Genomic DNA, 8515 nt, shown 5'->3' with positions numbered 1-8515 from the left:
AAAGCTAACTTCACCTAAGGACTTCTCAGTGCACTGGTCCAAAGGCTACTGCCCCAAGTTAGCCAACCGGATGCTTTCTTTAACCTGTGCTGCTACCTCTTCATTTTTAAAAGATTTACTTATTTTTGTTGATGTGTACCGGTCTTTTGCCTGCACGTGCAGTGCCTGAGAAGGCCAGAAGAGGGCAGCATATCCCCTGCAATTCGAGTTAGAGATGGTTGTGAGCCTCCATGTTGGCGCTGGGAACAGAACCCAGATTCTCTGTAAGGGCAGGCAGTTCTCTTAACCACCGACCCGTCTCTCTTGTCCCTGCACTTGTCTTTTAAACACTTGGCCTCTGTCTCCTTCGGTGGAGCCTCAGATCACTTCCGGTAGGAAGCAGCCTGGCTCGTGAGTTGCCATATGCTCAAATGAAATTTAAATGAAAAACGTTTGTTTTTTTAGCGTGTGAATGTACATGCACACACACATGTATGCACATGTGCAAACTGGTACCCGGCTATAAGTGGGTACGGGATCCCTTGGAGCTGGAGTTACCGGCAGTAGTGAGCTGCCTTATGTGGGTGCTGGGAGTTGAACTTGGATCCTCTGAAAGAGCCACTAGTGTTCCTCACAACTGAGCCGACTCTCCAGGCCCTCAGAGGAGCTTTAAAAAGGATTTTAATTCTCTGTAGTTTATCTTTGAGTACTATATATTGGCACAGGTTTTATGTGTGCTAGGCTAGGCTCACTGCTGGAGCTCTCCATAGAGCACAGCTCTACCCTTCTTTGTATGGCGACAAACGCACTATTTAAAACCTATATGAGGAGGCAAATACTTATAATCCCAACATTCTGGAAGCTAAGGCAGGGGGATGGTAAGTCTGAGACCAGCCTGGTGTCCATGAAAAGACCCTGTCTCAAAAAGCGACAAAACATACAGAGCCCTTGCCAGTGTGTGCAATATCAGGAATTGTCATTTTTCCGTTGGCCCTTCAGATGTGTGGGGCACTCTGTGCATGCAGGCATGTAGGAAAGACTGAAATGCACCACAGTAGAAGGACTGTGGCCGGGGCCCCGCAGCTGAGACAGCAACAGCTCCAGAGGATCCGACTGCTGAATTTCCTCATACAAGAATATTCTCGATTGACTATGCATTTCTGATGGAATTTTAATTTTGATTTTAATGGGTGTTTTTTGTATCTCAGGTTGACTGTCTAGTGATCCCAAATAAGTGTGTGTTTTATTACATTCCTAAGAGTCATGCTGCTTCAGAATGGATTTTAGTGACATATTAACACACACACACACACACATACACACACACACACACACACACACACACACACACACTGGAATGATACTCACTGGGCTAAAGTTCTTAAAAAGTCCAAAAGATGAGGTCATTGTACTAATGTTAAGGAAAAAATAAATTTAAACTAGAAATAAAATGCACTTCGATCACAGAAGTGTTTGGGATTTAGTCTCTAGGAAACATGAAAGACACTCAAATTTATCAGCTTCCCTTTGATTGTGCATGCATTCTTTAAGAAACAGACTTGAGGTCTATTTTTCTTTTTTCCTTAGAGATTTTATTAATCTTTTTTTGTATTATCCTACAGGGTTAGGCGGTTTGGTACATTTGTTTTATGATTCCTCCCTGAACGGACTTAAACTCCTCTGCTTAGAAGCTGCTCCCTCCGGGAATACGCAGGCTTATCTCCCCAGGCTGCGAGCACACGTCTGTGCTCTCTTGCCCAGGATAAAGGTTGTATACATTCCAGCTCTGCTGAGTAGATGCACTTCTCAGCACTGGTGATTATTTTCAGTTCCTTCTTCCACTTTCTGTCCTTTCCCAGCCCTTAAACTCCTGCTCATCTTTCAAAATGCTGTTTATGAATCGGTTATTTGAAGGCTTTTCCTTCCCATCCCCACTTCCCTGTACCCTGGACCCATAATCTGAGACCCGACTTAAGGTAACTTCTGCTCTCCTGTCCTTGCACAATGCACACACTCCTGTTAGCACTTTCACTGTCTTATATAGTGGCCAATATAACTTACCTTGGCATTCTGAGACAAAAGGTGACCTTTCCAATATCTGTAAGCCATACCCCTGCATCTTCAAACAACTTCCTCAGTAAGAAGTTATAGGAATAACAAGGTCGAATATTTAACAAGGGCTTATCACCATATTTTATCAAGTCAATAATACGAACATTTCCTTACATACATTTCTAAAACTAAGCTGCATTTTGAACTGGGTGGAGCCTTAGGTTTGGTGAACTATGTGTCTTCCATATTCTGTTACTTTTAAAATATTGCATCTTACCCTTAGCAATCTCATAGGTATTATTCTAGTTTACGGGCGTGGAATAGAGGCACAGAGAGGGTAAACTGGTTCAGAGTCACGCAGACGAGCAGGGACTCAAGCGTGGTATGCTTGGCTTTGTTAATCTTTGTTCTTAACCACACCTTTTTAATGTTTAACATGCTCTTAATAACTAACATGTTCTGAAGGTTTGGGAAAATGGTTAGAATGGAAATAAACTTTCCTTTTGTATCTCTGTGTGAGATAGCCACTGTGCTGGGTACTTAGTATTCTATTTATTTCCTTAAAACATTATACTCTGTTATGGACATGGAAACCGAGGTGCATGTAGATGGCTTGTGTACAGTCACACAGCGAGGTGCCGGCAATCCTTTCTGCTTCTTGCTCTGCAGAGATGTAAGCAGCAGCCCCAGGCTCCTGCTGGCTTTCCTTGCCCTGCTTGGTGGACTGTGTCTCCCAAACGCAGAGTCAAAGCAAGCCCTCCTCACTTAAGCTGCTTCTCATCCAGCGCTTGGTTCCAGCAATAAGAAAAGTAACATGTAAAATTGGTGTAAAGAGTGGAGCTGTGGGAGTTGGAGAGATGGCTCAGAGGTTAAGAGCACTGGCTGCTCTTCCAGAGGACCTGAGTTCAATTCCCAGCACCCACATGGTGGCTCACAATCATCCGTAATGAGATCTGGCGCCCTCTTCTGGCTTGCAGACATACATGCAGGCAGAACACTGTATACATATTAAATAAATAAATTAATTAATTAAAAAAAAGTTGCTGTCACCGTGGATTCAGCATATGGCCGTTAGGCCCTGGAACTGGTTTTTCAGAGGAATAAGGAAGAGTTTGGAGCTGCAGGTTAAAGAAGGCCCAGGATGTCGTAAGTAAAGTTTAACAGGCCATTCTTCTGGGAGGTCGGAGGTCAGAATGTGAATAGCAATACTGACAGTGGAGGCCAGGCTCATGAGGTTTCAGAAGAGAGACACCCTTAGGGAATATTGTAAGGGTTTTGTGGCAAAAGTGTGTCTTGGCGATGGGAGGGACAAGGAATGCTGCAAAAATCACACCACGCAACAGACCTCACCTAAGATTTATTGGGGAGATGCAAAAGGTGGCCTCTGAGTGGGGATGAGAGAGGAGAGGGGAGGGGGACAGGGAGAGGGAGAGGGAGAGGGGAAGAGGGAGAGAGTAGATTGTAATAGTGAGGGCTTTATAGGGGAGGGTAATGGAGAGGGAAAATATACAACAGTGGTGTGGTGGTTTGAAAGAAAATGGCCCCCAAAGGGAGTGGCATTATTAGGAGGTGTGGCCTTGTTGGAGTAGATGTGGCCTTGTTGGAGTAGCTGTGGTCTATTTAGAGGAAGTGCGTCACTGTGGGGGTGGGCTTTGAGGTCTTTTTCCCAAGCTCCACTCGGTGTGACAGTCTGTGGACTTCCTGCTGCCTTCTGGTCAAGATGCAGCCAGCACCATGTCTGCCTGCATGCTGCCATTCTCCCCATCATGATGATAACGGACTGGACCTCTGAAACTGTAAGCCGCCACCTCAGTTAAATGTTTTGTTTGTAAGAGTTGCCATGATCATGGTGTCTTTTCACAGCAAATAAAATCCTGACTAAGACACACGGTGACATGGAAATGGGTCACATTGGCCTTTAGTAATGACAACGATTGAAGGCAGTGTGTGTGGTGAATGGGGGGCACCTGGCTCTAGAATGTGGGCAGTTCTAACAAATACACTGCAGGACTCTCGTGTTATATTCTAGCAAAGAACCTGGCAGCCTTCTGCATCCTAGAAAGTTTGAGTGAAGCTGAACTAGAAAGCACTGGACTAATTTGCTTGGTGGAAGACATTTCCATTCAGCTTGACAACCAGACAATGGTGTGCTCATCAGTTGCTGCATTTACCCAGTTCTACAGTCAGAGAGAGGAGAAAGCAGGACAGCAGACATGAAAATGTAGTTTGATGAGGAGAGTAGAGAACACCCATTTACAGTTGCAGACAGAAGGTGCAGTTTGGTGAGGCTAGGAGACTGAACCTGGTTAAAACCATTGAGAGGGCAGGTGCAGACGAAGCGGTTAACATTGATAAAGAGATTAGTATCGTTAAAGAGAAACCATGAACTTAGCACCGAGGTAGTGGGAGAGAGGCCTTGAAGGAAAAACTTCACTCTTCCTGGGTTCCAGGGTGTGAACAATGCACACTCACTTGAAGGTCTTTCATTTGAAAAGTGGCTGTCTTAGTTCTATTGTTGTGAAGAGACACCAGGACCAAGGCAACTCTTATAAAAGAAAGCATTTATTTGGGGGCTTCCTTACAGTTTTAGAGGATTAGCTCATTATCACCATGGCAGCATGTAGTCATGGTGCTGGAGCAGTGACTGAGAGATTTACATCCAGATCCACAGGCAGCAGGCAGAGAGTCAAGAGTGGGCCTGGCATGGGCTTCTGAAATCCCAAAGTCCACTCTCAGGGACACCTCCTCCAACAAGGCCACGCCTCCTCCAACAAGGCCACACCTCCTCCAACAAGGCCACACCTCCTAATCCTCACCAAACAGTCTGTCAATTGATGACTAACCATTCACATATACGAGCCTATGTGTGCTCTTCTTAGTTATCCAGTACTGTGGCTGAACAAAGAGAGCCTTGAGACCTTCCTACTTCCTACTTTCCCGGTTCAGCTGCAAAGGCACAGAGAGGCCACTGCAGCTGTGCTCTAAGGAGTCTGGGCTGTGTTTTACCTTGGCAGCAGAATTTGGTGCTCTCTACATGGTGCTGGTTTTACCAGTATGAAAAAAATCAAAGGCGTTATGGCATCATGAAAGTTTACATGAAGGTTCCAGAAATCTTCTGAGGCTAGACAACATGTGTCAGGGGTTAGAGTCACTCGTGATATGATATGGATTCATTGTACAGGAGGCAAAATTAGGCATGAATTTCTTATTTTAAAAATATTTATTTAGAAATTACAATTAAGTATCTGTGTATGTCTGCATATGGGTATGTGTATGTGAGTGGGGATGCCAGCAGAGGCCAGCAGAGGGCCTCTGGAGGGGCCAGAGTTACTGGTGGTTGTAAGTCACCATGTGGGTGCTGAGAACCTAACTCATGTGCTCATGCAAGAACACATCTCTCCATCCTGGACATTAGCCTCCTACGTGGTGATCTGAGAGGATCCTAGAGTCTTAGTAAGTACCTGTGTTCACTCTGCTTTAATCTAGCATGGAGCTAGTCAGGCATATTTTCTTGGCATGTTGAACAAAGTCTTCACTGCCTCCAGCAAGGTGTGTAGAGGTGTTAGAGTAGGCTCTGGTTAGCTGCTTCGACAGTCTTCATGTTAAAGGACTTAATTCGGCACCACCAACAATGCCTGACTGATATTCCAGTTATAAGCTATTTGTCTTATGGTCCTGTGAATTTCCTCTTGTAGACAATGATCTCATGTGGGATGGTCCTGAAATTCATTGGTAATTCCACTATGTGCAGTGCCTAACATTTATACTTATTTGTTCTTTTGTTCAGAAATACTCTTTCTCCCTTTTAAAGAAAAAAAGAGTGTTTTTGATGTAAGAGTCAAGTTCACTGGAGCCTCTGTGTTGACAGTCTCTAGGTGTACCTAGTGTTTTCAAGGAGTACAGCATATTAATATGAAAATGTTTTCATTCTCTACCTAGGTGAATTATAATATGTAATCAAGCTGGTGAAGTTACTTATAGCATTCATAGGAACCAGGCCCAGAATGTGTTCTATGAACTATTAATCTTAGGAGCTGATCTTTCTAAAATTGAGATCTACACTGAACAAAAGTAGGAAGTCAAGGAGAGCTCCTTCACTCACAGGTTTACACCAGTGGTTCTCAACCCATGGGTCAAGACCCCTTTGGGGGTTGCATATCAGATATCCTACATATCAGATATTTACATGACAATTCATTACAGTAGCATAATTACAGTTACGAAGTGGCAATGAAATCATTTTATGGTTGAGGGTCACCACAGCATGAAGGGTCGCAGCACTGGTTGAGAACAACTGGTTTAAACATTAACGTATTGAATGCTATGATAAGCTCAACTATAAAGAGTTATTCTAAATTTTAATTAATCCAGTGATCTTTGAAATTACTTGCATATTGGGCCCTATACTGGTAAGCCTGGTGGCATCTCATGGGTTACTAAGCCCACTTTGTAGTACCTTGTCATTGGTGGAGACTGTAATTGTTCCTCATTAGCAGCCACCTTCCACTCTCTGCCTTCCTCCCTCCTTCCCTCCCCCTCCCTTCCTCCCTTTCTTCCTTCTCTTCCTTCTTTCGCTTTAGACAGGGTCTTGCTAACAGATCTAGTTTGGTCAGAAACTGGCCTTAAATTAGCCATCCTTCTGCCTCAGCCTCCAAAGCCCTGTGATTACAAGCATGAATCACCAAGCTTGGCTCTAATTTCGTTTTTCTGGATGATGCTGGGGATCCAATCCAGGGCTTTGTGCATGCTATGCCTATGTCCTAACACGATCTAACATGGTCTACACACCCAGCCATCATTTCTGTTTTGGTAAGAGAAACTCAGGAGTTTGGCTAGGCACATGGTTATCCAGCTTGTGATTACATTTCTAGGTTCTTTGCAACAACTCTGTGAGCCGAAGCGACTGGGTAGCTGCTGTTGCTTCATTTAAAGGAAGCTGCTTGCTTTCTTTCTTTTCCCTTTCCGTGCTATCCCGACTTAGTCCCAGCTGTGTACAGGGGCCCAGAATACAAGGAGGAATCGGGTTCTTCAGTGGTGATATGGGCCAAGTCCTGGGAGAAAAATAAAATTTCATCTTATTTGATCCACTGCTTCTTGGTGTCTTTGTTGTCGGAGCTGACCCTAAACTATAATTCATCGTTGTCCTACAATTTTCTTTTCTTTTTCTCTTCCTTCCTTCATTTCTTTCTTTTTCTTTTTTTTTTTTTGAGACAGAGTTTCTCAGTGTAGCCCTGGCTGTCCTGGAACTAGTGTAGACCAGGCTGGCCTCGAACTCACAGAGATCCACCTGCCTCTGCCTCCTAAGTGCTGGGATTAAAGGTGTGCACCACCACAGCCAGGCTGACCTAGAATTTTCTATATTAGCACAAACCCCCTCATTTCTTAGTGAATATTTTTTGATACATACATATATTTTTAAAGATATATTTTACATGTACATGTGTTTTGCCTTACACATGCGTGTGCACCACATGCCTGCCTAGTACCCATGGAGGTCAGCCCAGAAGAAGGTGTCATATCCCCTGGAACTGCAGTTAAGGATGTTTGTGAGTTACCAAGTGGGTTCTGAGAACTGAACCCAGACCTTTTGCAAGTGCAGCAAGTACTCTTAAGCATTGAGCCGTCTCTCTAGCTCTTCTGACAAATTCCTTCCTTTTTTCTTTCTTTCTTTTTTTCAAGACAGAGTTTCTTTGTGTAGCCTTGGCTATCCTGGAACTAGCTCTGTAGACCAGGCTAGCCTTGAACTCACCGAGATCCATATGCCTTTGCCTCCCGAGTGACAAATGAGTGACATGTTCCAAATGCTTTAGAGAAAACGAAGAGGTCAGGTCAGAAAACATTCAGAATGAAGAGAAGGTGTAGAACCAGCATGGAAACAGAGGACACTGGAATCATAAAATACTTTTGTAGATCCAAGTAAAAGGCTAGACTTTCTTTTTTAAAAATTATTTGTGTAGGCGCTCCATGTGTGTGCAGTGCCCACAGAGGCCAGAAAGGAACTGCCGATTCCCTGGAGCGAGAATTACAGGCAGTTGTGAGTTGCGCTATGTGGGTCCCAGGAACTGATCTGGGGTCCTCTGTAGGATCAGCGAGTGCTCCTAATGGCCAAGGATCTCTCCAGTCCCCTAAAAGCCAGACTTTCTAATGAAGGAGATGAAATTTTAAATGGCTCATGTTATGTATAGCATCATTAATTCTTCTGAGCGTGTTTATACAGAAACGTCTCAAGCTACTGAAATGAATGATTCATATTAGCTTGAAAAAGAAAACCCTTGGGGTTTTTCATGTCTGCTCAGGTTTTTAACTTGCCATTATTTAAAGGCTTATTCAAGACTCGCAATAGCAGACAGGCTGGCAACAATGTCAAACTCTAACCCCAGTCAAACATAATAAGAGAGAGCAAATTGTGTTTTCCCCGGAAAAGAAAACCACAGCATATTTTCCTCCTGGAATAATTTGATTTCCTTTCGCTGTAGAAAAATCC

This window comes from Peromyscus californicus, unplaced genomic scaffold (genome assembly GCF_007827085.1).
Source record: "Peromyscus californicus insignis strain IS unplaced genomic scaffold, ASM782708v3 Scaffold_9__1_contigs__length_137607984, whole genome shotgun sequence".
NCBI classification, from domain to species: domain Eukaryota; kingdom Metazoa; phylum Chordata; class Mammalia; order Rodentia; family Cricetidae; genus Peromyscus; species Peromyscus californicus.
Note: the sequence above shows the minus strand (reverse complement) of the source record.